Genomic DNA, 27,132 nt, shown 5'->3' with positions numbered 1-27,132 from the left:
TACTGGGAGGGAGAGGATTTGTGTAAATTGGATACCATTTTAGGACTAAGTCACATAATCTTCACTTTTATAGGTTTTATTCATGTGTTCCTTCATCTTCCGTCTTTTCTGCCCAACCCTTCTGGTTATTGAGTTAAAAGCATACTCCTAGACAGATATGAGTGAAGACAGAAATGCAAAGTTTATACTCCTAAGGTTCATGGTAGAGAGAGCACATGAAGACAAGGAACATCGTAGTCCCCTCAAGCTCATAAATGTCTAGCAAAGGGAATTATAGGCAGGTTTTACCATGATCACTTTCATTACAAGAAAAGCATCAGGCTCACCTGAATCTGAGGATGCTGAGAGTTGCTTTTTCAATTGTTTATGTTTGATACTGATTACCATAATTAGCAAAGAAAATCAATTTCAAAAAGGAGTGTAACTCAATACAGTGCTTATGAAAACACAAGTTTTTATGGCTTTTGGGAAAGTAAAATAACAATATATACCTTAAAATTAAAGATCCACATATACTTTGACCCACTGATCTGATATCTGGGGATCAACCCTAGAACAGTAAGAGCTCATTAGATAAGAATCTGAACACACATACATGCAAATAAGTTAGAAACATATTTGTGTATTTTATAGAATGTCCTTGATGTATCATTAAGTGAAAAACATTAACAGGAGCTTGTATGACCCCATTAGGAGCAGAGAGATAAAAAAACAAAACCTCTATAAAAATACAAGTATACAAGTATAATATTGAAACACAGAAACAAAAAATGAATCATATTACTAATGTTAATATGTTAAAAAATGAATATTCATTTGAAGGAATAATCAACAAAATGAAATGCAACCTACATAATGAGAAAAATAATTGCAATTCATACATCGTATAAGAGGTTAATACTCAAAATATATAAATAATTTATATAATTAATAGAAAAAACCCAAATAACTTGATTGAAAAATGGGCAAAGGACCTGAATAGACATTTTTCCAATTTTGGAAATATACATTTCCAAAAATGTCCTATAGACATTTTTCCAATAGACATTTTTCATTCATTCCAATGAAATGAATATCATTTTCATAGATATTCAAGAGAAGAGATACATGAAAAGGTGTTCAACATCACTAATAATTAGGAAAACACAAATCAAAATCACAATGATATATCACCACATGCCTAATAGAATAGCTATCATCAAAAATATATGAGATAGCAAATGCTAACAGGAATGCAGAGCAAAGAAAATCCTTGTGCACTGTTGGAGGGGAAGTAAATTGGTATAGCTTTATGGAGGGTCCTCAAAAAATTTAAAATAGAACTACCATATGATCCAGCAATTCTACTTCTGAGCATATACTCAGATGAAATGAGATAACTATTTTGAAGAAATATCCTCACCCCTATGTTCATTGCATCATTATTTACAACAGCTAAGACATGGAAGCAACCCAGGTATATGAAAACACACACATACACACACACACACACACAGTGGAATACTATTCAGCCATAAAAAGGAAATTCTGCCATTTGTGACAACAAGGATGGATCTTCAGAGCATTATTCTGAGTAAAATAATTCAGATAGAGAAAGACAAATCCTATATGATTTCACATATATGTAGAATCTAAAAAATGCCTAACTTACAAAAATAGAGATCATATTTGTGATTTTCAGAGGTATGGAGTAAGGGTGGAGGAACAGGATAAAAAAGTACAAGCTTCTTGTTAAACATGAATAAGTACTGGGGATGTAAGTACAATGGAATGACTATATTTAATACTGCTATATTGTGTATTTGAAGACTGCTAAAAGAACTGATCCTAAAAGTTCTCATCAAAGAATAAAATTATCTTTGTAACTATAGGAGGTAATTGATGTTAACTGAACATACTGTGGCAATCATTTCACAATATACGTTTGTTACATCAGTATGCTGTATACTTTGCACAGGGCTCTATGTCAGTTATATCTCAATAAAACAACAAGATAAAAAAAGAATGACAGTAAAAAATTACTTTGAAATCTTAAAGATGTAAATTAACACAAGGTGAAAACTAATGAAAAATATTTTAAAAAGAAGCTAAGAAAGGAGGTGCAGCTAATAATTATGCAAGAATATTGCAAACTGGGACTGTCCCAGGCAAAGAAGAACTTACAGTCAAACTTCTTATAATTCACCCAAGTTTGCATGAGTATTCAAATCCCATATAATGACCAGGACCACTGAATTTTAGTTTCTTTGAGCATTTCAGAAAATCATTAAATCTGAGAATTGGTAAGAAGCTGAAATATTTTCTAGTTGAGTTACACAAATCTATAGAAGAAAAAATGAGTTATCCATTGCCACACAATTTTTTGGCACTAAAGTTACCAAAATCACTGCAGATGGTGATTGCAGCCATGAAATTAAAAGATGCTTACTCCTTGGAAGGAAAGTTGTGACCAACCTAGATAGCATATTAAAAAGCAGAGACATTACTTTGCCAACAAAGGTCCTTCTAAACAAGGCTATGGTTTTTCCAGTGGTCATGTATGGATGTGAGAATTGTGTGAAGAAAGCTGAGTGCTGAAAAATTGATGCTTTTAAACTGTGGTGTTGGAGAAGACTCTTGAGAGTCCCTTGGACTGCAAGGAGATCCAACCAGTCCATCCTAAAGGAGATCAGTCCTGGGTGTTCATTGGAAGGACTGGTGTTGAAGCTGAAACTCCAATACTTTGGCCACCTCATGTGAAGAGCTGACTCATTGGAAAAGACCCTGATGCTGGGAGGGATTTGGGGCAGGAGGAAAAGGGGCCAACAGAGGGTGAGATGGCTGGATGGCATCACTGACTCGATGGACATGAGTTTGAGTAAAATCCGGGAGTTGGTGATGGACAGGGAGGCCTGGCGTGGTGCAGTTCATGGGGTCGCAAAGAGCCGGACACGACTGAGCAACTGAACTGAACTGAACTGAAAGTTATTTATAGAATCCTAGAATTTGACTCCCAGTGCAGAATTCTTGGGCTTCCCTGGTGGCTCAGCTGGTAAAGAATCTGCCTGCAATGTGGGAGACCTGAGTTCGATCCCTGGGTTGGGAAGATCCCCTGGAGAAGAGAATGGCATTTTTTCTACTATAACAATTCTATAAACAGTACAAATACTAGTATTTTCCTATCCAATAGGTTAGGTTTTCTTGCTTTGAGGCAAATGGTGTTTTCACATCAGGACTCAAGTAAAAATGCTTTTGTTAGAAAGTCATAAAGATCAAGCCAGAATAGAGTTCAATTATAAATCTGATTATGAAAATAGGACACATGAGTTTTTATCGTGGGTTATCCATCCTCTTATAAGACCTACATTTTTCCATTTGCACGTCAATATTAAACTCTGATTTAAATAGTACAATCTATAAAGTACCAGTAGTCAGTTCACACGGTTCCTACTGACTCAGACAATGTATGCTTATGTTCTAAAAGTATCACAAGAATATACAAACCAGGTGTCATGGAGACATTGGGTTCTTCTGGAGACACTGACTATGGCTCACTCAGGATCAGTCTAGAGGAAGCTTCCAGAGAGAAGGCTGTGGCTTGGGATGCCCAGAGTGTAAATGATTTAGCCTGGGTCCTAAGGGAACAGAGAAAGGAATAACATTTTTTGGTGATCAGGAGTGCTGCAATTTTAAGGGGGTTAATCAGTGTAGGCCTGTTGAGAAGGTGACATCGTGGCAGTTTAGGAGCGGTGATGCAGGATAAAGGAGAGGGTGGAGGATGCAGGCAATTCTCCATGTCCTGTCATTTGACTTTGTGGGTGAGAGTGTGGGTTCTAGAACCAGATGGGCTGGGTTTGAGGTCTGAACCCACTGCTTCTAGACTGCATCGCTTCGGAAAACTTAAACCTTTGTGCCTAGTTGGCATCATCCATTAAATGGGGTATAATAATTTTCTTGTTTTTAGAAGTTTTTGTCCAGATGAGATAATACTTGCAGCATACTTAGAATAATGCCTAAAATGTAGTAAGCAGAGATTACATATTAGCTGTCACTATTACCGGGGTTCCCTGGTGGCTTGCGTTCAATACCAATTTCAGGCCAAGCAGCACGCCAGAGACGAGGACTGGGAAGGCTGGTATATGGGCTGCTTTCTCAGTCTAACTGAGAAAGCTGGAATCAAGATTGTTGGGAGAAATATCAATAACCTCAGATATGCAGATGATACCATCCTTATGGCAGAAAGTAAAGAACTAAAGGGCCTCTTGATGAAAGTGAAAGAGGAGAGTGAAAAAGTTGGCTTAAAGCTCAACATTCAGAAAACTAACATATGGCATCTGGTCCCATCACTTCATGGCAAATAGATGGGGAAAAAGTGGAAACATTGGCAGACTTCATTATTTTGGGCTTAAAAATCACTGCAGATGGTGACTGCAGCCATGAAATTAAAAGACACTTGCTCCTTGGAAGAAGAGTTATGACCAACCTAGACAGCATATTAAAAAGCAGAGACATTACTTTGCCAACAAAGGTCCATCTGGTCAAGGCTATGGATTTTCCAGTGGTCATGTATGGATGTGAGAGTTGGACTATAAAGAAAGCTGAGCACCGAAGAATTGATGCTTTTCAACTGTGGTGTTGGAGAAGACTCTTGAGAGTCCCTTGGACTGCAAGGAGATCCAACCAGTCCATCCTAAAGGAAATCAGTCCTGAATGTTCATTGGAAGGACTGAATTTGAAACTGGAACTCCAATATTTTGGCTACCTGATGCGAAGAACTGAATCATTTGAAAACACCCTGATGCTGGGAAACATTGACGATGGGAGGAAAAGGGGATGAGAGAGGATGAGATGGTTAGATGGCATTGCTGGCTCAGTGGACATGAGTTTGAATAAACTCCGGGAGTTGGTGATGGACAGGGAGGCCTGGCGTGCTGCTGTTCGTGGAGTCGTAAAGAGTCTGACACGACTGAGCAACTGAACTGAACTGAACTGAACTGAACTCAGACTAACAGCCTTCAGTGCCACATCATCTTTAGGGTTCCTAAAGTGAGAGAGACAAAAACTTTCCTCTGTGTTTGCCATCTATCAGTTAAGAGACCTAAGAAGGGAAAATTATTTATGTATGTCAAGGATATTTGTGTGATATAGCTTCTCTTAGTAATGACAAACTCCTTGATGTTGGAATCCAGATATCTTGGTATTTTCACAGTACCCAGAATAATTCTTTGCCCACAGTGGCAGATTAATGTATACACATGTCAAATGAGCAAATCATTGAGAGATTACAAGGATGGGAATAAAACGCAACAGGGAGCAAGGCTTGCAAAGCATGATCTGGTTAATTCAAAAAATGCATTGAGAACAAATCTAAATTATCAGTAAGAGAAAGTGAAACCATCTGGAAAGAAGGAACTGAGATTTGTTAGCCTAAAACAAGAAGGGTGCCTGGAGTGAGGAGGGGATAAAGCAAAAATAGTAGAGAAACAGAATAAAAAGAGACAAGGAAGATAAGAAGATGGAAAACAGGTATGAGAGGCAGTCACAGAGTTTTATGGGAAAATAAAAACAGTGGTTTGAAACAACTGGGTTTTTGGCAACCAGAAACAGATGATAACAGGCGTGACAACCATGAAGCTGCAATGAGTGTCTGTTCACAGACTATTTGTGATTCACTGATGCAGCTATTTCACAAGAGATTTGAAAAACTCCTTGAGAGAAAATTGAGGATATTGTGCATATAGGACTTTTTTATGGTTCCTCATGATTATTTACTTTTTTCTAATAACAAAAAAACTACTCTAAACTATGGCAATAATCTCCCTTGAAATTTTTGTGTAAATTGTTTTATTCTATATAAAAAGCACATCAGATCAGAAATGTGGGGAAGGGAGGCATCTCAGCATTCAGTTTTATAGCCCTGAAGCTAATTCCACTTCTATGCCAAGTAGATGTTGGAAAATTTCCGTTGACTATTACACAAATTTCAAAAAGGCAAGCCATTGAGTCAGAGGATAGTTTATGGCCCATTAACAATACATTGACTTCTCAGAACTGTAAACACGGCCTTATGGATCTTAATGTAATTGTTTAGGATGAGTGTGTTGGCAAGAAGCATTAGAGTCTGTTAACACAGTCTGGAAGGCAACGTGTTTTAAGCAAATCTGCAAAATGTTACCAACTCATTAAGCTAAGAGCTTTATGGCTCAGTGTTCTAAAATGATTCTGTGAGACACTTCCGAATGAGGCTGTATATCCATTTCTGGTTCTGCCATGATTGATGTGTGTATAAAAGGGGCTGACTACATTTCTCACTGCATTATGCTGATGATGTTTCAACATGAGTTTTGCCTTTTTTTTCTTAAACCTTATTCTTTTATTCTGTTATCTAACTAAAAGAGTGCAGAGAAGTACTTATATATGTTCTATGGAATAGATTTTGCTGTATTTAAATACAGTATAGGGGATGCAAAGGCGTTTACAAGGCTGTGTTCCACAGATGCAGTACTAGTGCCAATGCATCCCCCTCTCCCGATGCTCCTTTAAAGTTCACTTTACCACAGACACTGGGAATTGGAAGAGATTTAGATATCATGTAGTCCAACCTTGTACTTATGGAAGCAAGGATTTCTAGAGCATCTCTGTTGGATAGGCTAAAATTCCGTACATTTCAAGGGAAACAGTCTTGATTCAGTGCAAGAGTTTTCAGTTGCAGACAGAAGAAACATAACTCAAACAAGAGGAATTAGCTCTCAAGACTGAAAAATTCAGCAGTGTTTCTCATTCACAGCATGGGTGGTTTGAAGGTTTCAAATAATATTATCATCTCTCTTCACTTCTTCATCTTGCTTCCTTTTTTTCAGATGAATTTCTTTCCTGTAATCTCTTTGTGGTACCACAAGGGTTATATCATAATATCTCTATGGCTAGAACCAAGAGAAATTGTTTCTAATAGTTTGAGTCAGAGTTCTAGATTTGAGTATAGTAGACTAGCTTGCATCACAGACTCACCTTTAAGCCAAACACAGGGCCCAGGGAAAAAGGAAGACACGGAGTCCTCAAGTTAGGTCATGTACTTACACAGAAGTAGCTATCAAACCAGGATTTGGTAATTTTATTGATCTGACCTGGATTGTTTTTAATTGTCTTCTTTCTCTCATTCTCAACAACACAATGAGGCACAATTCTTTCTCCTACCTCTTCAGTCAATTTCCTTTCTTCTACTGACACTGATACTTGTTTCAAATTGTCATTAAGGCTTTCCCTAGGACAATAGTTATAGACATCTCATTGTCTAGTCTTCTCTCCATTTTTTTTAATGTTGTTGCCACAGTGATCAACTTTAAACACATATTTAAATCTCTATTGCCTCACACCAACTCATTCACCCACTCCATTAAGATCTATCCATTCCTTTTCCATCTCAAATTCTTTCTAAAAGTTGAGCTCAATAATTTTCTCTCCTATTATCCCATAACTTTCTCTACTTTCATTACATAGTCTGTCTTTATGTTAGGTCTTAGATGCTGGAGTCCTCTGTTAGATTATGAGTTTTGCTATAAGGCTTGAACCATATTTTATCCATCTTTGTATTTCACAGAAGTACTGAGAATGAGGTCTTGCCCAAAGTAAGATTTTTATAAATGTTAGTCAAATTTAATGAATGAAGTGCTGAACTGTCCCATATAAACAATAAGTGTTTTAAGAGTCTTATCTAGGCCAAAGTACATAAGGAAAGACACATATATTCCTATGTAAGATTTTGCAATCCTATTAAGTAGGAGCCAAAATTAAGTTTCTGGATTTGGTCAATATCAGGACCAGTGTTCCATGGTTCTCTTGTATTTCTGTAAATCTCGCAACTGAAACACTGTTTTTATTGTTATCTATATTTTCAAAGATATTGCTAATGAAAATATATTACCATGGGATACCAAGGCAATGTCTTCCTCTAGAGCAAAATGTGTATTTCCCTATATGAAAGTGAAAGTCACTCAGTTGTGTCCAACTCTTTGTGACACCATGGACTATACAGTCCATGGAATTCTCCAGGCTGGAATACCAGAGTGGATAGCCTTTCCCTCCTCCAGGGGATCTTCCCAACCCAGGGATTGAACCCAGATCTCCTGCACTGCAGGTGGATTCTTTACCAGCTGAGCCACCAGGGCAGCCTGTATTTTCCTATAGTCCATTGTAAAAGGTTCAAGATTCCTAAGCTTAAGGTTTCTGCCCTATAATACAACCTGCTACTTGTACAAGCGAACTTCTCTGATGGCTCAGAGAGTAAAGAATTCACCTGCAGTGGAGGAGACCAGGTTTGATCCCTGGGTCGGGAAGACCCCTTGGAGAAGGGAATGGTTACCCTCTCCAGTATTCTTGCCTGGCAAATTCCATGGGCAGAAGAGCCTGGTGTGGGCCACAGTCCATGGGATCACAGAGTTGGACACAGCTCAGTGAATAACACACAGACATACACACACACACAGGCCAGTAGCACCTGACTTGTCTCTTTTCACAGAATCCTGTCAGAATTGGGACTCAGGAAACTAATGTAAGGAAAAAGTACTATTCTGACTACTGCTACTGTCAAGAGTTACAAACCCTTTGCTCTTGACTCCGGTTTCTCATGCTTTCTGCCAGCATTCATGAAACTCAAGCAGGCTAACTTGTTAATTTGCAAAGGAAAATCTCTGAACCTTCACAGTTATTAACAATCTGTGCTAAAATAGGTTCTAGGTTCTAGATGTTCTTATTTACTTATGAGACTTTGGTTTTTTACAATGGTATACTGCAGCAGTGATATCCCACCAATGTTAGACCACCGATAGAATTGTAGTTGTGGTCTTATATGACTTCATTGGATATTTTAAATATCTAGGAGTAGAGAAACAACATTTTGTTTATAAAATCCTTAAAGTATAGCAAGAGGCGGTAAATTGACAAATTATTGCTACATTTGTTGATCACCTATCATGTACCAAATATGTTAATTTATTTTATTCTGTGTTCTATATCAGTGAATAAATATGACTGCTACCCAAGGAAATCAATCCTGAATATTCATTGGAAGGACTGGTGCTGAAGCTGAAGCTCCAATACTTTGGCCACCTGATGTGAAGAGCTGACTCATTAGAAAAGACCCTGATGCTGAGAAAGATTGAAGGCAAGATGAGAAGGGGATGACAGAGGATGAAATGGTTGGATGGTATCACCGTCTCAATGGACATGAGTTTGAGCAAACTCTGGGAGACGATGAAGGATAGGGAAGCCTGGCGTGCTGAAGTCCATGGTGTCACAAAGAGTCGGACACAACTGAGTGACTGAGCAACTACCCACTTGTATAAACAGAAACTCTGCATGCTTCCCTGACTTGTCACTCTTGTTTGCCTCTAGACATAAGTAGACTTATGTATCTAGAGATCTATTATCTTACAAGTTTTTCTGCTCCTTTCCACAGCCAATACTTCTACTGTAACCTCTCCCTCCAATCAATGAAGTAATCCCCTAAATCTTCTTTCTCCTTCCCATCTTGTGATCCCCACCATCAATTCTGTAGGCTGAACAAGAGTCAACATTCCAAAATGGAAATATGACAAAATTACTTTCTTTAAAAACCTATCACTGACTCCCATTGCCCTTTAGATATAACCTATACTCCTAAATGACAGTGGTGTCTAACAGAGACTCTAGAGGACAGTAGATTAAACAAGACAGAAGTGTATTTCTCTTCCAGATATCTGTTGGACAATAAACCATCAAGTGTTGATTTGCTCCTTGAAGTTATCATGAAATCTATGCTCCTCAAACCTTGTTGCTTTACAATCCCTAAGGTTGTCCCTCATCCACAGGGTCTAAGATGGCTCCATACCAAAATTATGTTCCAAGAGATTTGATAAGGAATGGGGAAAGGGATGGGTGTCCTTTCTCTATAAATAGATAACTAGAAATTTGTTCAGATCTTTTCTGTTTATATTCTATTAGTCAGAATTTAGCTCTATGTCCACACCCAGCTGCAAGGGATGCTTAGAAATATAGTTTGCAATCTGAAAGACCATATGCCCAGCTGAAAATCAGGGCTTTAATTATTATAAAGTGGATGGTGGATGACCATCAGATTTTTAAATCTCACTCCCTCAGTTGGACTATGAGCTTCCTAATGACTAAATCTATGCCTCAGTTCAAATTCCAACATTTAATAAAATGCTTGCATATAATAGTTGACTAAAAATAGCTGTGTGAAACAATGAACGAGTGTTATGTTCATGACATCACTACAAATGTGAACAGTAACATCTGCCTTTTAGATATGAAGAAGCTTGACTCATGAGATTTGATAAATTGATCATCACAGAGATGACTTGCTGAGGAATAAAGCTTAGATCTTGAATCCAGGCTGTTTTTACTCCACTCCACTGGTATCTCTTTCAATCTTCTAAAGTTTCAAGAACATTTCAAAATAATCATGATTTACTTCAGTTGTATAATTCTGGATAAACTAGTTTTCTTAGTCTCCCCTCTCCCTATGAAAATATAGAGTGGAAAGCTTTTGAGGGACATACTAATGCTATTAGGCTGCTACAAATGTAATTGTGATTTCAGACCATGAATTTTAAATCATTTATAGCTAGGTTCAAGCACATCTTTACTAATCAAAATAGGAACCATTACAATCGATACTTTTTTTTTTTTGCCAATGAGAAATAAGTTTGTTTATTCCTGTAGCATAAAAATCTGTATTTTGGGATTTGACAAACTCTTGGAAAGGATTTTCTGCCTCCTGTTGGTTGTGGAAGCATTTTCCCTACAAAAAGTTGATGAGATGCTTGAATGAGTGGTAGTCAGTTGGTGATAGGTCAGATGACTATGGCAGATAAGGCTAACTTCATAGCCCAGTTCGTTCAACTTTTCAAGCATTGGTTGTGCAATGTGGGGTCAGGTGTTGTTGTGGAGAAGAATTTGGCCCTTTCTGTTGACCAATGCTGGCTGTAGGCATTGCAGCTTTTAATGTATCTCATTAATTTGCTGAAAATACTCAGATGTAATGATTTATCTGGGATTCAGAAAGTAGTAGTGGATAAGACATGCAGCAGACTGCCAAATGATCATGATCTTTTTTTGGTGCAAGCTTGGCTTTGGGAAGTGCTTTGGAGTTTTTCTTGGTCCAACTACTGAGCTGGTCATTGCCAGTTATCATATAAAATCCACTTTTCATCCCATGTCACAATCCATTCGAGAAATGGTTCATTGTTATTGCATAAGAGAAGACAACACTTTAAAACAAATTTTTTTTTTTCAGTCAGCTTTTGAAGCACCCACTTATTGAGCTTCTTCACCTTTCTATTTTCTTCACGGGCTGCACTCAATGTGCCAGCAAACTTGGAAAACTCAAAAGTACCATAGGACTGGAAAAGGTCAGTTTTGACTCCAGTCCCAAAGAAGGGCAATGCCAAAAAATGTTCAGACTACCACACAATTGCACCCATTTTACATGCTAGCAAAGTGATCCTCAAAATCCTTCAAGCTAGGCTTCAACAGTACGTGAACCAAGAACTTCCAGATGTACAAACCGGATTTAGAGAAGGCAGAGGTACCAGAGATCAAATTGCTAACATTTGTTGAATCATAGAAAAAGCAAGGGAATTTGAGAAAAACATCTACTTCTGCTTCATTGACTATGCTAAAGCCTTTGACTGTGTGGATCACAACAAACTGGAAAATTCTTAAAGAGATGGGAATACCACACCACCTTACCTGTCTCCTGAGAAACTTAAATGCATGTCAAGAAGCAAAGTTAGAACTGAGCATGGAATAATGGACTGGTTGAAAATTGGGGAAGGAGTATGACAAGGCTGTATATTGTCACCCTGCTTATTTAACTTATATGCAGAGTACATCATGTAAAATACTGGACTGGATGAAGCACAAGCTGGAATCAAGCTTTCCAGGAGAAATGTCTATAACCTCAGATATGCAGATGACACCACTCTAATGGGCAGAAAATGAAGAGAAACTAAAGAGCCTCTTGATGAGGGTGAAAGAGGAGAGTTTAAAAGCTGGCTTAAAATTCAACATTCAGAAAACTAAGATTATGGCATCTGGTGTCACCACTTCATGGCAAACAGGTGGGGAAAAGTGGAAACAGTGACAGATTTTATTTTCTTGGGCTACAAAATCACTGCGGATTATGACTGAAGCTAAGAAATTAAAAGATGTTTATTCCTTGGAAGAAAAGCTATGACAAACCTAAACAGTGTATTAAAAAGCAAAGACATCACTTTGTCAACAAATGTCTGTATAGTCAAATCTATGTTTTTTTCAATATTCATATATGGATGTGAGAGTTGAAGCATAAAGAAGGCTGAGAGCTGAAGAATTGATACTTTTGAGGTATGGTGCTGGAGAAGACTCTTGAGAGTTCCTTGGACTGCAAAGAGATCAAACCAGTCAATCCTAAAGGAAATCAACCCTGAGTATTCATTGGAACGGCTGATGATGAAGCTGAAGCTCCAATAGTTTGGCCACCTGATGCAAAGAGCCAATACATTGGAAGAGCCCCTGCTGCTGGGAAAGACTGAGGACAGGAGGAGGAGAAGGCAACAGAGGATGAGATGGTTGGACGACCTTACCAACACAATGGACATGAGTTCGAGCAAACTCCACAAGAGAGTAAAGGACAGAGAAGCCTGGCGTGCTTTGGTTCATGGGGTCACAGAGCTGGACAGAACTCAGTGACTGAACATTTGATTCAAATGCTGAACAACCGTAGAACGTTTGACATTTAGATCCTTGGCAACTTCTTATGTTGTTGGAAGAGGATCAGCTTCCACGATGCTCTCAGCTGGTCATTGTCAAATTCCGACGGCCAGCCACTGAGCCCTCATCTTCAAGGCTCTCGTTTCCTTTGCAAAACTTCTTGAACCACCACTGGCCCTGTAGATTTGCTAGCAGTTTTTGGGCTGAATGGATTGTTGATCCTTTGAGTTTTCTCCACTGCTTTATGATCCATTTTGAACTCAAATAAGAAAATTGCTCAAGTTTGATTTTTTTTCCAACATTATTTCCACAGTCTAAACTATCAAATACACAGCAAGTAATGTCATTAGCAAAGAAAAAAAAAAAAGAGAGAGAGAGAGAGAGAGAGAGAGAGAGAGAGAAATGTGCATTAAAATGATGTATAACATAACCACATGGATTCTTTATTTTTAAATAAATAAATGTGATTTATCAATTGGCAAAGTTCAACAATGCAAAACCACAATTAGTTTTCCACCAACTTGATATCTTTCTTTGATTATAAGAAATATAATCATGTAGAAATTTAGTTAAGAGAAAAGAGTTTTTTAATTTTCTTTTTATTGAATTCTTTTCAAGTGGCTGGACACATCTGTATCTCTGTGTCTTTTAATCAAGTTTAATATTAGTTGACATTTTTATACTGTATTGAATGCTTAATCCTATTCATAGTATTTGTGAAATCAGGAGGAGTATGAATATATATATACAAATATTTTCAGGCATTTCTTGAGGATAGTATTTGCTCTTGGCATCCTTAAGTGGTTGATCATAACAAGGGCTCTTTCTAATCTTTGCTCAGAGGTTATGCTCACAGAAGTAATCCTTGATATATTTTTATTAAGAAGCATTATGCTCTAACTATAAAAATGATGGTACAATTTTAAAAATTAAAACTTGGTATGTAATACCTGGTTAAAAATGGTGGTAGTGGGCTTTAAACACAAGGGAAATCCTAGATATTCATTACTTTTTATTCTTTTTAAAAATATTTTACTTGATATACCTGCTATCCATTTTTTCCTCCATTATTTCTATAGAAACATGGAATCAGAAAACTGAAATTCCAACTACATCTAGTTAAAATATTTATGATATATATCTATCTTCAAAATGGATATATGAAGCTTGGATCAGTTCAGTTCAGTTCAGTTCAGTCACTCAGTCATGTCCGACTCTTTGTGACCCCATGAATCACAGCACGCCAGGCCTCCCTGTCCATCACAAACTCCCGGAGTTTACTCAAACTCATGTCCATCGAGTCGGTGATGCCATCCAACCATCTCATCCTCTGTCGTCCCCTTCTCCTCCTGTCCCCAATCCTTCCCAGCAACACGGCCTTTTCCAGTGAGTCAACTCTTCGCATCAGGTGGCCAAAGTATTGGAGTTTCAGCTTCAGCATCAGTCCTTCCAATGAACACCCAGGACTGATCTCCTTTAGGATGGACTGGTTGGATCTCCTTGCAGTCCAAGAGACTCTCAAGAGTCTTCTCCAACACCACAGTTCAAAAGAATACATTTTTCAGCACTCAGCTTTTTTCACTTGGATAGAAAGGTATAAATGAAATTACATCTTAGAAAAGAACTAGGAACTTATTAAACTTCAAAGAAAGTATCTTGTACAGGAGAGGGTACATGTTTCCACTGAACTTGAGGTTATAGAGAACAGTGTTTTTATATCTTTTCTTCCAATTGTGAAAACAGCCCATGGTGTATGATATATTGACTTTGGCAGCTTCTGTACACCTAGTCTTGCCAATACAGTTATTTGAAATTAAATTGACTTTCTTTGAAATGTTTAATTGGAATCTTTGAATTGCTGAGCAGACACACAGGCCAATTGATTGCCTGTTTCCCAAAGGGCACCTCTTGGCCACAGACCTCCAAAGTGTTAATTGCTTTACTGTCCAAAGCACTAAACACTGAAAGTTGTGAATTGACTTGATGCCTAACTCAGTTATTCATTTACACTATATTTACATCATACATTATTACACAACAATCACAGATGCCCTGGCATTCAATTCAGAATGTCTGCCTTAATTAATTAGTCCCAACATTTAGTTTAAGGTTAAATGACTTTCCTTTTTCCAAAATCTTTGAAATCTGGAAAGTAGGGGTGATGGCAGTCAATAGTGATATATGTTGAGTATAAGCCCTGGGAGCAATGCTGACAATAAAGTTTTTGAGTCTAATTCGGGAGATATTTGCATTTTTCTCACTTCTAGACTTTCCTTTGTCCTTATAGACATTGTGGATTGGGCAAGAGCACAACATAATACATAATCACTTTTGAAAACTGACCAGGAGGGAGGAGCCAAGATGGCGGAGGAGTAGGACGGGGAGACCACTTTCTCTCCTACAAATTCATCAAAAGAATAACTGAATGCAGAGCAAACCTCACAAAACAACTTCTGATCGCTAGCTGAGGTCATCAGGCGCCCAGAAAAGCAGACCATTGTCTTCGAAAGGAGGTAGGACAAAATATAAAAGATAAAAAGTGAGACAAAAGAGCTAAGGACGGAGACCCGTCCCGGGAAGGGAGTCTTAGGCGGCCTTACTTGGGCTAGGGTCCGGGCCTGAGTGCCCTGAGGACAATCGGAGGGAGCTTCTGTGAGGTGCCAACTTGAACTGTGGGAGACCAAAAGAGAGAAAATTAACCGGCCGGAACACACTGCCGGCCGTTCGCAGAACAAAGGGACGGAGAAAGTCCCGAGAAGAGCTCGCAGGCTGCGGACCCGCCCAGCCCCCCCGGAGGCAGGAGGCAGGGGGGAGGGGAAGGTCGCGGCGAGACACAGGGCGCAGGCACCCGACCGGCGCGGGCGGGGACTGGGGCTGGGGACGCAGAGGGCGGAAGGCGCGCGCACCCGACTGGCGTCAGTGGAAACTGAGACTGGGTCCGCGGAAGGGAGTGAGTGTGCCACACCTGGGGATAGTGCGCCCATCAAGCCCCTCGCTGCCTGGACCGCTCTGACGGGGAAGGCACAGAGAGCAGGCGCAGCTTTTCCTTCCGCGCTTTTGTGTAACACCCGAGGGCTGGAACCTAGCGCAGCGCGGGGCGCGCTCCATATAGAACAGCCGGGAGCCTGAGCAGCGCAGACGGAGAAAGCAGCGTCAGCCCCTCCCGGCAGCGCCAGCCCGCCCCCGCAGGGCCAGCCCCTCCCCGCAGCGTCAGCCCCGCCCCGCAGCGCCAGCCCATCCCCGCAGCGTCAGCCCCTCCCAGCAGCGCAACGGAACTAGCTAACTGAATAAGAGTCCACCTCCGCCCGCCTGTGTCAGGGCGGAAATGAGGCTCTGAAGAGACCGGCAAACAGAAGCCAAATAAACAAAGGGAACCGCTTCAGAAGGGACTGGTGCAACAGATTAAAATCCCTGTAGAAAACACCGACTTCACCGGAAGGGCCCTGTAGATATCGAGAAGTGTAAGCTGGAACGAGGAGCTATCTGAAACTGAGCCGAACCCACACTGACCGCAGCAGCTCCAGAGAAACTCCTAGATATATTTTTACTTTTTTTTTTCTAAGTAAGGAAAAAAAAAAAAAAATTTTTTTTCTTTTTATATTTTTTCTTTTTTATTTTTTCTCTTTTATTTTCCTTTAAAATTCCCTATTACTCCCCCATTACTCCTTAACTTTCATTTACATAGATTTTTACGATTTTTTTAATTAGGGGAAAAAAAAATTTTTTTTTTTCTTTCTTTTTTTTTTTTTGTTTTTTTTTTCTTTTTTTTCTTTTTTCTTCTTTTTTTTCCTTTCCGTTTTCTCTTTTATTTTCTATTTTTCTTTTTCTCTTATTTCTTTTAAAGTCCTCTAGTACTCCTCTACTACTCTTCATTTTCATTTTCACTACACTATAACCTTACCAAAAAAAAAAAAAAAAAGAGAAGCCCTATCTTTAAACCGAAGATTATTCTCTCCCAATCTTGACTCTGTTTTCTACCTCAGAACACCTCTATTTCCTCCTTTCCCCTTCTCTTCCCAATCCAATTCTGTGAATCCTTGTAGGTGTCTGAGATACGGAGAACACTCTGGGAACAGACAGCTGCGTAGATCTGTCTCTCTCCTCTTGAGTCCCCCTTTTTCTCCTCCTGCTCATCTCTATCTCCCTCCTCCCTTTTCTCCTGTTCATGTAACTCTGTGAACCTCTCTGGGTGTCCCTAACAGGGGAGAATCTTTTCGCCATTAACCTAGAAGTTTTATTATCAGTGCTGTATAGTTGGAGAAGTCCTGAGACTACAGGAAGAATAAAACTGAAATCCAGAGGCAGGAAACTTAAGCCCAAAACCTGAGAACACCAGAAAACTCCTGACTACATGGAACTTTAAGCAATAAGTGACCGTCCAAAAGCATCCATACCTACACTGAAACCAACCACCACCCAAGAGCCAGTAAGTTTTAGAGCAAGACATACCACGCAAATTCTCCAGCAACACAGGAACATAGCCCCGAATGTCAACATACAGGCTGCCCAAGGTGACACCTAACACATAGACCCATCTCAAAACTCATTACTGGGCACTCCATTGCTCTCCAAAAAGAAGAAATCAAGTTCCACGCACCAGTACACTGACGCAAGCTTCCCTAATCGGGAAACCTTGACAAGCCAATCGTCTAGCCCCACCCACTGGGTAAATCCTCCACAATAAAAAGGAACCACAGACCTCCATAATACAGAAAGTCCACTCCAGACACAGCAATCTAAACAAGATGAAAAGGCAAAGAAATACCCAACAGGTAAAGGAACATGAAAAACGCCCACCAAGTCAAACAAAAGAGGAGGAGATAGGGAATCTACCTGAAAAAGAATTTAGAATAATGATAATAAAAATGATCCAAAATCTTGAAAACAAAATGGAGTTACAGATAAATAGCCTGGAGACAAAGATTGAAAAGATACAAGAATTGTTTAATAAAGACCTAGAAGAAATAAAAAAGAGTCAATTAAAAATGAACAATGCAATGAATGAGATCAAAAACACTTTGGAGGGAACCAAGAGTAGAATAACGGAGGCAGAAGATAGGATAAGTGAGGTAGAAGATAAAATGGTGGAAATAAATGAAGCAGAGAGGAAAAAAGAAAAAAGGATCAAAAGAAATGAGGACAACCTCAGGGACCTCTGGGACACTGTGAAACGCCCCAACATTCGAATCATAGGAGTTCCAGAAGAAGAAGACAAAAAGAAAGGCCATGAGAAAATACTCGAGGAGATAATAGCTGAAAACTTCCCTAAAATGGGGAAGGAAATAGCCACTCAAGTCCAAGAAACCCAGAGAGTCCCAAACAGGATAAACCCAAGGCGAAACACCCCAAGACACATATTAATCAAACTAACAAAGATCAAACACAAAGAACAAATATTAAAAGCAGCAAGGGAAAAACAACAAATAACACACAAAGGGATTCCCATAAGGATAACAGCTGACCTATCAATAGAAACCCTCCAGGCCAGAAGGGAATGGCAGGACGTCCTGAAAGTAATGAAAGAGAATAACCTACAACCTAGATTACTGTATCCAGCAAGGATCTCATTCAGATATGAGGGAGAACTCAAAAGCTTTACAGATAAGCAAAAGCTGAGAGAATTCAGCACCACCAAACCAGCTCTTCAACAAATGCTAAAGGATCTTCTCTAGACAGGAAATGCAGAAAGGTTGTATAAACGTGAACCCAAAACAACAAAGTAAATGGCAACAGGACCACACCTATCAATAATTACCTTAAATGTAAATGGGTTGAATGCCCCAACCAAAAGACAAAGATTGGCTGAATGGATACAAAAACAAGACCCCCATATATGCTGTCTACAAGAGACCCACCTCAAAACAAGAGACACATACAGACTAAAAGTGAAGGGCTGGAAAAAAATATTTCATGCAAATGGAGACCAAAAGAAAGCAGGAGTCGCAATACTCATATCAGATAAAATAGACTTTCAAATAAAAGCTGTGAAAAGAGACAAAGAAGGACACTACATAATGATCAAAGGATCAATCCAAGAAGAAGATATAACAATTATAAATATATATGCACCCAACATAGGAGCACCGCAATATGTACGGCAAACACTAACGAGTATGAAAGAGGAAATTAATAGTAACACAATAATAGTGGGAGACTTTAATACCCCACTCACAACTATGGATAGATCAACTAAACAGAAAATTAACAAGGAAACACAAACTTTAAATGACACAATGGACCAGCTAGACCTAATTGATATCTATAGGACATTTCACCCCAAAACAAGCAACTTCACCTTTTTCTCAAGTGCACACGGAACCTTCTCCAGAATAGATCACATCCTGGGCCATAAATCTGGTCTTGGAAAATTCAAAAAAATTGAAATCATTCCAGTCATCTTTTCTGACCACAGTGCAGTAAGATTAGATCTCAATTACAGGAAAAAAATTGTTAAAAATTCAAACACCTGGAGGCTAAATAACACGCTTCTGAATAACCAACAAATCATAGAAGAAATCAAAAAAGAAATCAAAATATGTATAGAAATGAATGAAAATGAAAACACAACAACCCAAAACCTATGGGACACTGTAAAAGCAGTGCTAAGGGGAAGGTTCATAGCATTACAGGCTTACATCAAGAAACAAGAAAAAAGCCAAATAAATAACCTAACTCTACACCTAAAGCAATTAGAGAAGGAAGAAATGAAGAACCCCAGGGTTAGCAGAAGGAAAGAAATCTTAAAAATTAAGGCAGAAATAAATGCAATAGAAACTAAAGAGACCATAGCAAAAATCAACAAAGCTAAAAGCTGGTTTTTTGAAAAAATAAACAAAATTGACAAACCATTAGCAAGACTCATTAAGAAACAAAGAGAGAAGAACCAAATTAACAGAATTAGAAATGAAAATGGAGAGATCACAACAGACAACACTGAAATACAAAGGATCATAAGAGACTACTACCAGCAGCTCTATGCCAATAAAATGGACAACTTGGATGAAATGGACAAATTCTTAGAAAAGTATAACTTTCCAAAACTGAACCAGGAAGAAATAGAAGATCTTAACAGACCCATCACAGGCAAGGAAATCGAAACTGTAATCAAAAATCTTCCAGCAAACAAAAGCCCAGGACCAGATGGCTTCACAGCTGAATTCTACCAAAAATTTAGAGAAGAGCTAACACCTACCTTACTCAAACTCTTCCAGAAAATTGCAGAAGAAGGTAAACTTCCAAACTCATTCTATGAGGCCACCATCACCCTAATTCCAAAACCTGACAAAGATGCCACAAAAAAAGAAAACTACAGGCCAATATCACTGATGAACATAGATGCAAAAATCCTTAACAAAATTCTAGCAAACAGAATCCAACAACATATTAAAAAAATCATACACCATGACCAAGTGGGCTTTATCCCAGGAATGCAAGGATTCTTCAATATCCGCAAATCAATCAATGTAATACACCACATTAACAAATTGAAAGATAAAAACCATATGATTATCTCAATAGATGCAGAGAAAGCCTTTGACAAAATTCAACACTCATTTATGATTAAAACTCTCCAAAAAGCAGGAATAGAAGGAACATACCTCAACATAATAAAAGCTATATATGACAAACCCACAGCAAGCATCACCCTCAATGGTGAAAAATTGAAAGCATTTCCCCTGAAATCAGGAACAAGACAAGGGTGCCCACTCTCACCACTACTGTTCAACATAGTGTTGGAAGTTTTGGCCACAGCAATCAGAGCAGAAAAAGAAGTAAAAGGAATCCAGATAGGAAAAGAAGAAGTGAAACTCTCACTGTTTGCAGATGACATGATCCTCTACATAGAAAACCCTAAAGACTCTACCAGAAAATTACTAGAACTAATCAATGAATATAGTAAAGTTGCAGGATATAAAATTAACACACAGAAATCCCTTGCATTCCTATATACTAACAATGAGAAAACAGAAAGAGAAATTAAGGAAACAATACCATTCACCATTGCAACAAAAAGAATAAAATACTTAGGAGTATATCTACCTAAAGAAACAAAAGACCTATACATAGAAAACTATAAAACACTGATGAAAGAAATCAAAGAGGACACAAACAGATGGAGAAACATACCGTGTTCATGGATTGGAAGAATCAATATTGTCAAAATGGCTATTCTACCCAAAGCAATCTATAGATTCAATGCAATCCCTATCAAGCTACCAACGGTATTTTTCACAGAACTAGACCAAAGAATTTCACAATTTGTATGGAAATACAAAAAACCTCGAATAGCCAAAGTAATCTTGAGAAAGAAGAATGGAACTGGAGGAATCAACCTGCCTGACTTCAGACTCTACTACAAAGCCACAGTCATCAAGACAGTGTGGTACTGGCACAAAGACAGAAATATAGACCAATGGAACAGAATAGAAAGCCCAGAGATAAATCCACGAACCTATGGACACCTTATCTTTGACAAAGGAGGCAAGGATATACAATGGAAAAAAGACAACCTCTTTAACAAGTGGTGCTGGGAAAACTGGTCAACCACTTGCAAAAGAATGAAACTAGAACACTTTCTAACACCATACACAAAAATAAACTCAAAATGGATTAAAGATCTAAATGTAAGACCAGAAACTATAAAACTCCTAGAGGAGAACATAGGCAAAACACTCTCCGACATATATCACAGCAAGATCCTCTATGACCCACCTCCCAGAATATTGGAAATAAAAGCAAAACTAAACAAATGGGATCTAATGAAACTTAAAAGCTTTTGCACTACAAAAGAAACTATAAGTAAGGTGAAAAGACAGCCGTCAGATTGGGAGAAAATAATAGCAAATGAAGAAACAGACAAAGGATTAATCTCAAAAATATACAAGCAACTCCTGCAGCTCAATTCCAGAAAAATAAATGACCCAATCAAAAAATGGGCCAGAGAACTAAACAGACATTTCTCCAAAGAAGACATACAGATGGCTAACAAACACATGAAAAGGTGCTCAACATCACTCATTATTAGAGAAATGCAAATCAAAACCACAATGAGGTACCATTACACACCAGTCAGGATGGCTGCTATCCAAAAGTCTACAAGCAATAAATGCTGGAGAGGCTGTGGAGAAAAGGGAACCCTCTTACACTGTTGGTGGGAATGCAAACTAGTACAGCCACTATGGAAAACAGTGTGGAGATTCCTTAAAAAACTGGAAATAGAACTGCCATATGACCCAGCAATACCACTTCTGGGCATACACACTGAGGAAACCAGATCTGAAAGAGACACATGCACCCCAATGTTCATCGCAGCACTGTTTATAATAGCCAGGACATGGAAGCAACCTAGATGCCCATCAGCAGATGAATGGATAAGGAAGCTGTGGCACATATACACCATGGAATTTTACTCAGCCGTCAAAAAGAATTCATTTGAACCAGTCCTAATGAGATGGATGAAACTGGAGCCCCTTATACAGAGTGAAGTAAGCCAGAAAGATAAAGAACATTACAGCATACTAACACATATATATGGAATTTAGAAAGATGGTAACGATAACCCTATATGCAAAACAGAAAAAGAGACACAGAAATACAGAACAGACTTTTGAACTCTGTGGGAGAAGGTGAGGGTGGGATGTTTCAAAAGAACAGCATGTATACTATCTATGGTGAAACAGATCACCAGCCCAGGTGGGATGCATGAGACAAGTGCTTGGGCCTGGTGCACTGGGAAGACCCAGAGGAATCGGGTGGAGAGGGAGATGGGAGGGGGGATCGGGATGGGGAATAAGTGTAAATCTATGGCTGATTCATATCAATGTATGACAAAACCCACTGAAATGTTGTGAAGTAATTAGCCTCCAACTAATAAAAAAATTAAAAAAAAAAAAAAAAGAAAACTGACCAGGCATTCTGAGCCTCTAAAACAAGATGTTGCATTTTACATCATTGAAAGGTTATTTGAGAGCTTATTTATATATTTACTTATTGAAAGTGGATAAAATGCAGGATATAGCATCTACCACAGAATTTCTAATCAAATGGAAAAGTATCTCACAAAAGAAAAAATGCATGGGAAGCAGTCACAGTGGATTTTTCAATTATGCCAGTTAGAAATAAGGTCTTCTTCCTTAAAAAAAAAAAAAAAGGATGGGAAAAACAGATGTCTATTTTTATTTTTACTATCTACTAATTTCAAAAGCAAAATCCAGTGTAATGATTTGTGAGATAAAGACTTACTTGAGGCATGATGAATTAATTTGGCTGGCTTATCACTTTAAATACTACTCCCAATACATTTTATACATTGTTATATTTGTTTGCTTGTCAATCAGAGGAAACTGGCTTCATTTGTTTTTCAATATTGAGCATAAAATGAAATTACCAATCAAATTTCAAATACCTAGCAAATCAGAGGGATCTCCATTTGGCTCCAACCTTGAGCTTATTGTGCACGTATGCTAAGTTGCTTCAGTTGTATCTGACTCTGTGACCCTATGGACCATAGCCCACCAGGCTCTTCTGTTCATGGAATTCTCCAGGCAAAAATACTGGAGTGGGTTGCCATGCCTTCCTCGAAGGGATCTTCCCAACCCAGGGACTGAACCCTGCATTGGCAGGTGGGTTCTTTACCACTAGCACCATCTGGGAAACCCCTAGACCTTATTATCTCTACTACTTATTCCAATGTACGCTCTGATAAAACCAAATAGAACCACTCACTCATCTGTAGTTACCTTAAGCTTATTCACTTCTATGTCTTTGTTAGTGCTAGTCTGCTGTTTAGGAAAATAATTTTTCTAACTTTCCAGAACAAAAAATTTAAGGATCTTTGAAATCTGCTTCTAATGGCTCTTCTTTTTCATCACTGATCTGTGTTGGGGAAGAGGAACTATGTAAGTAAGTTCAGAAGAATTTATTCTTCCTGTTCTGCAGGGAGTTTTAGGGCAGAGGTAGAACAGTTGTGAGGCTCTATTGATGGTCTAAGGGAGAGATAATAATGTGACTCAGAGTAAAATAATGGAAAAGGAGAGAAATAGGCATATTGTATGTACATAGTTTGGAAAGAAAGCGAAAGTCACTCAGTCGTGTCGACTCTTTGTAACCCCATGGACTATACAGTCTCTGGAATTCTCTAGGCCAGAATACCAGAGTGGGTAGGATTCCCCTTCTCCAGGGGATCTTACCAACCCAGGGGTCAAACCCAGGTCTCCCGTCTTGCAGGTGGATTCTTTACCAGCTGAGCCATAAGGGAAGCCCAAGAATACTGGAGTGGGTAGCCTATCCTTTTCCAGGGGATCTTCCTGACCTAGGAATCGAACCAGGGTCTCCTGCATTGCAGGCAGATTCTTTACCAACTGAGCTCTCAGGGAGCCCAGGCCCATTGTGATTCATGAGTAAGGCCAGTTGATTCCAAAATAAGTATAATCAATTGGCCTTACTCATGAATTGGAGGTAGACATGAATAAATAGGAGGAATCAAACAAAATTCTTTCTCTCTTTCTTTATTTTTGGCTTGAGTCAAAAGAGAAAGGCTAGGAAAGACAATATTTTATGGTAAAAGTCAAGAAATCATTTAAGGCCCTATTAAGTTTGAAATGTCTACTAGAGATTCAGATTAATGGAACAGGAAGGCAACTGGGTATGAGCTGGGATCTCAGAGGAGAGAATCAAAGCTTGAATTATAAATAAGGAAATTGATCTTATGTAAATAATTTAAAAATCCATGAGAACAGAGACAATCACATAGGGCGATATGTAGAGAGGACTCTGAAAAGACATGAAAAGTAAGAAGAAAGAAGTTTGGTTTTGTAGAGGAAGGAGTGATTGCTAACTACTGCCTAATGTGCTGAGAGGCTAAGAAAACATGAAAAAATATTCACTAATTTTGGCAACATAGAAATCATCTGGTATCGAACAGGGAATGTTGAGAGTGGAAGCAAGATTCTAATAGAAATATGAATTGAAGATCAGGAAATGAAGAAAAAATTAAGTTCATACAGAAAATCTGAAAAATTGGCAGAAGTTAGTGGACACTGTTGTACTGAGGGAGATTTCTCTTTTATAATATGGGAGCACATATATTAATAGAAATGATTCCGTCAAGGGGAAGATCAATGATGCAAGGGGAAAGGAGGTGGCAAGGCAGCACAGCATTCAAAAAGACTCTAAGAGTTTGCCCAGAGGATAAGAGGTAAGGAAGCCTGAGACAGGAGGAAAGGCGGTCTTCCATTTTACTATGAAGAAAAGATGCATATGTTTTACAGCATATTCTTGGTAGAAGGAACATGAGATACCTAGAATCCAATAGCTTCCTTGTCAATGAAATGCTAGTTTCAGTGTGAGAAGTGCAGAAAGTAGACCTCAAGACTGGAGGAGAGAGAATTGACATAAGGATTGTCTCTGAAATTGGGAAACTGAGCTTATCACAGAAACAGATCATTTCAAGGGGCAATACTCTATGCCTATTGAGATTTGAAACAGAAACCTCTCCATTTGATCCTGTGATTTTCTTCATTTACATTCAACTGCATCTGGAAAGATGCAGAAGAAATCAGATGACTTTTAACTGTACTATACAGTTAACTATTTATATATCTTTTATTTATATAATAAAGTAATAAAGAAACAATATGGAAAACAACATAAAATTCCCATCTGTACTCCCCAAAGCACTCAGCACATTGTAATCCTTTTGTAAATTTATCAAAGCATTTTGGAATGAATAAACAGTTTCCTTGCTATCTTTATAAATTCGGTAAGTTTTTTTTTAATTTTGAAAAGCGAACTACCATTATTAATCATGATAAATGTAAAACAGAAATGTCAGATTTTTAAAATAAAATACAATGGTTTTCTTTTCTTTTTTTTACGTTCATGTCTTCCAAGAAGCTTAGAGAACATATCATATTGAATCTTCCAAAATAATATCCCAAGGTAAAGAAAAGCAAGAGTGGCAGAGAGGTAAAAAAAAAAAGTAGAGATGCAGAACATTTTAGCAAAGCCTCACTGGACTGTGAGTGCTGAGGCAGTAAGCTAATGCTCAGTGGTGGGTTGGGTTTCTTGCTAGTAATGCTGAACTGAATCATATAGAGCTGAAACTGTAATGTTTGCTTTTCAAACATATGTGACCTAAAGTTAGCCTGGATGTGGAAAACCTGTTTGCATATTAGCAGAAACCCTAACACTTAAAAGTAAATTGCTATTCAACTTTTAGTGTAACTTTTAGTTAAAATATTGGCATGTGATTTTAACATTTAGTTAAAATCATAGTAAGCATAATGGTCTTAAGAAAACATATTTTCCAGACTTATTGTTTTAAAACAAAAAATATGTATATATAGTCACTGTAAACACCACAAAAAACATAGAACTCTGACCTGTTACTTTGGAAAATGAAATCTGGAAGTTGTTATGTTTGCTTTTAATTTGCCTTAAAGCAATCCAGGTGAGTGACAGTGTCCTCAAACATTCATGTACTTGACAGTTTGTCTTTATATGAAAAAAAAATGAACTGAAGTAAAAGATGCAAAATTAAATGATGAATGGGAAAAAAAAAACTTGCTGAGAAATATTTGGGGGAAATATTTGGCTTTTCTTTCTTCCATCTTCATGGCCACAGAGAAATAGAATACATTAAGTAATTAACTTTGATCCTGATAAAGGAAACTTCAAAGAGAAAAATTTGCAGCAACATAGATGGATCTAGAGATTATAACACTAAGTGAAGTCAGAGAGAGACAAATATTACATGATATTACTTATGAGTCAAATCTAAAAAGCAATAAAAATGAACTTACTTACAAAGAGAAACAGACTCACAGACTTAGAAAGCAAACTTGTGGCTACCAAAGAGGAAATGTGTGGGAAGGGATAAATTGAGAGTATGGGATTAACAGATATACACTAGTCTACATAAAATAGATATAACAACAAGGATTTACTGCTTATCACAGGGAACTATATTCAGTATCTTGTAATGAAGTATAAAGGAAAAGAATAGAAAAAAGAATGTAGATACATAAATATGTATATAGATAACTGAATCACTTTTGCTGTACATCTGAAACTAACATATTATAAATCAACCATTCTTCAATATAAATAAATAAATAAAATTTAAATGTAAAAAAAGAATTTCCTTGCTTATGAAAATATCAGTTGAGTTCTTATTTATGCACACAAACCAAAAACCATCATTCATTCAATGTATATTTACCAAGTACCCATCATGTGACTGGCAATATCATGGAGATGTAAGAATATATAAAAAGAAAAGGTTATAGAACGATAATGACTGATAATGTTTAGATTGGATGGTCTATTTGGATCTTCTGTTTATTTTTAAATCAAGTTATTTGTTTTTTTGCTGCTGAATTTTATGAGTTCTTTGTATACTTT

This window comes from Cervus elaphus, chromosome 9, assembly GCF_910594005.1.
Source record: "Cervus elaphus chromosome 9, mCerEla1.1, whole genome shotgun sequence".
Taxonomy (NCBI): Eukaryota; Metazoa; Chordata; class Mammalia; order Artiodactyla; family Cervidae; genus Cervus; species Cervus elaphus.
Note: the sequence above shows the minus strand (reverse complement) of the source record.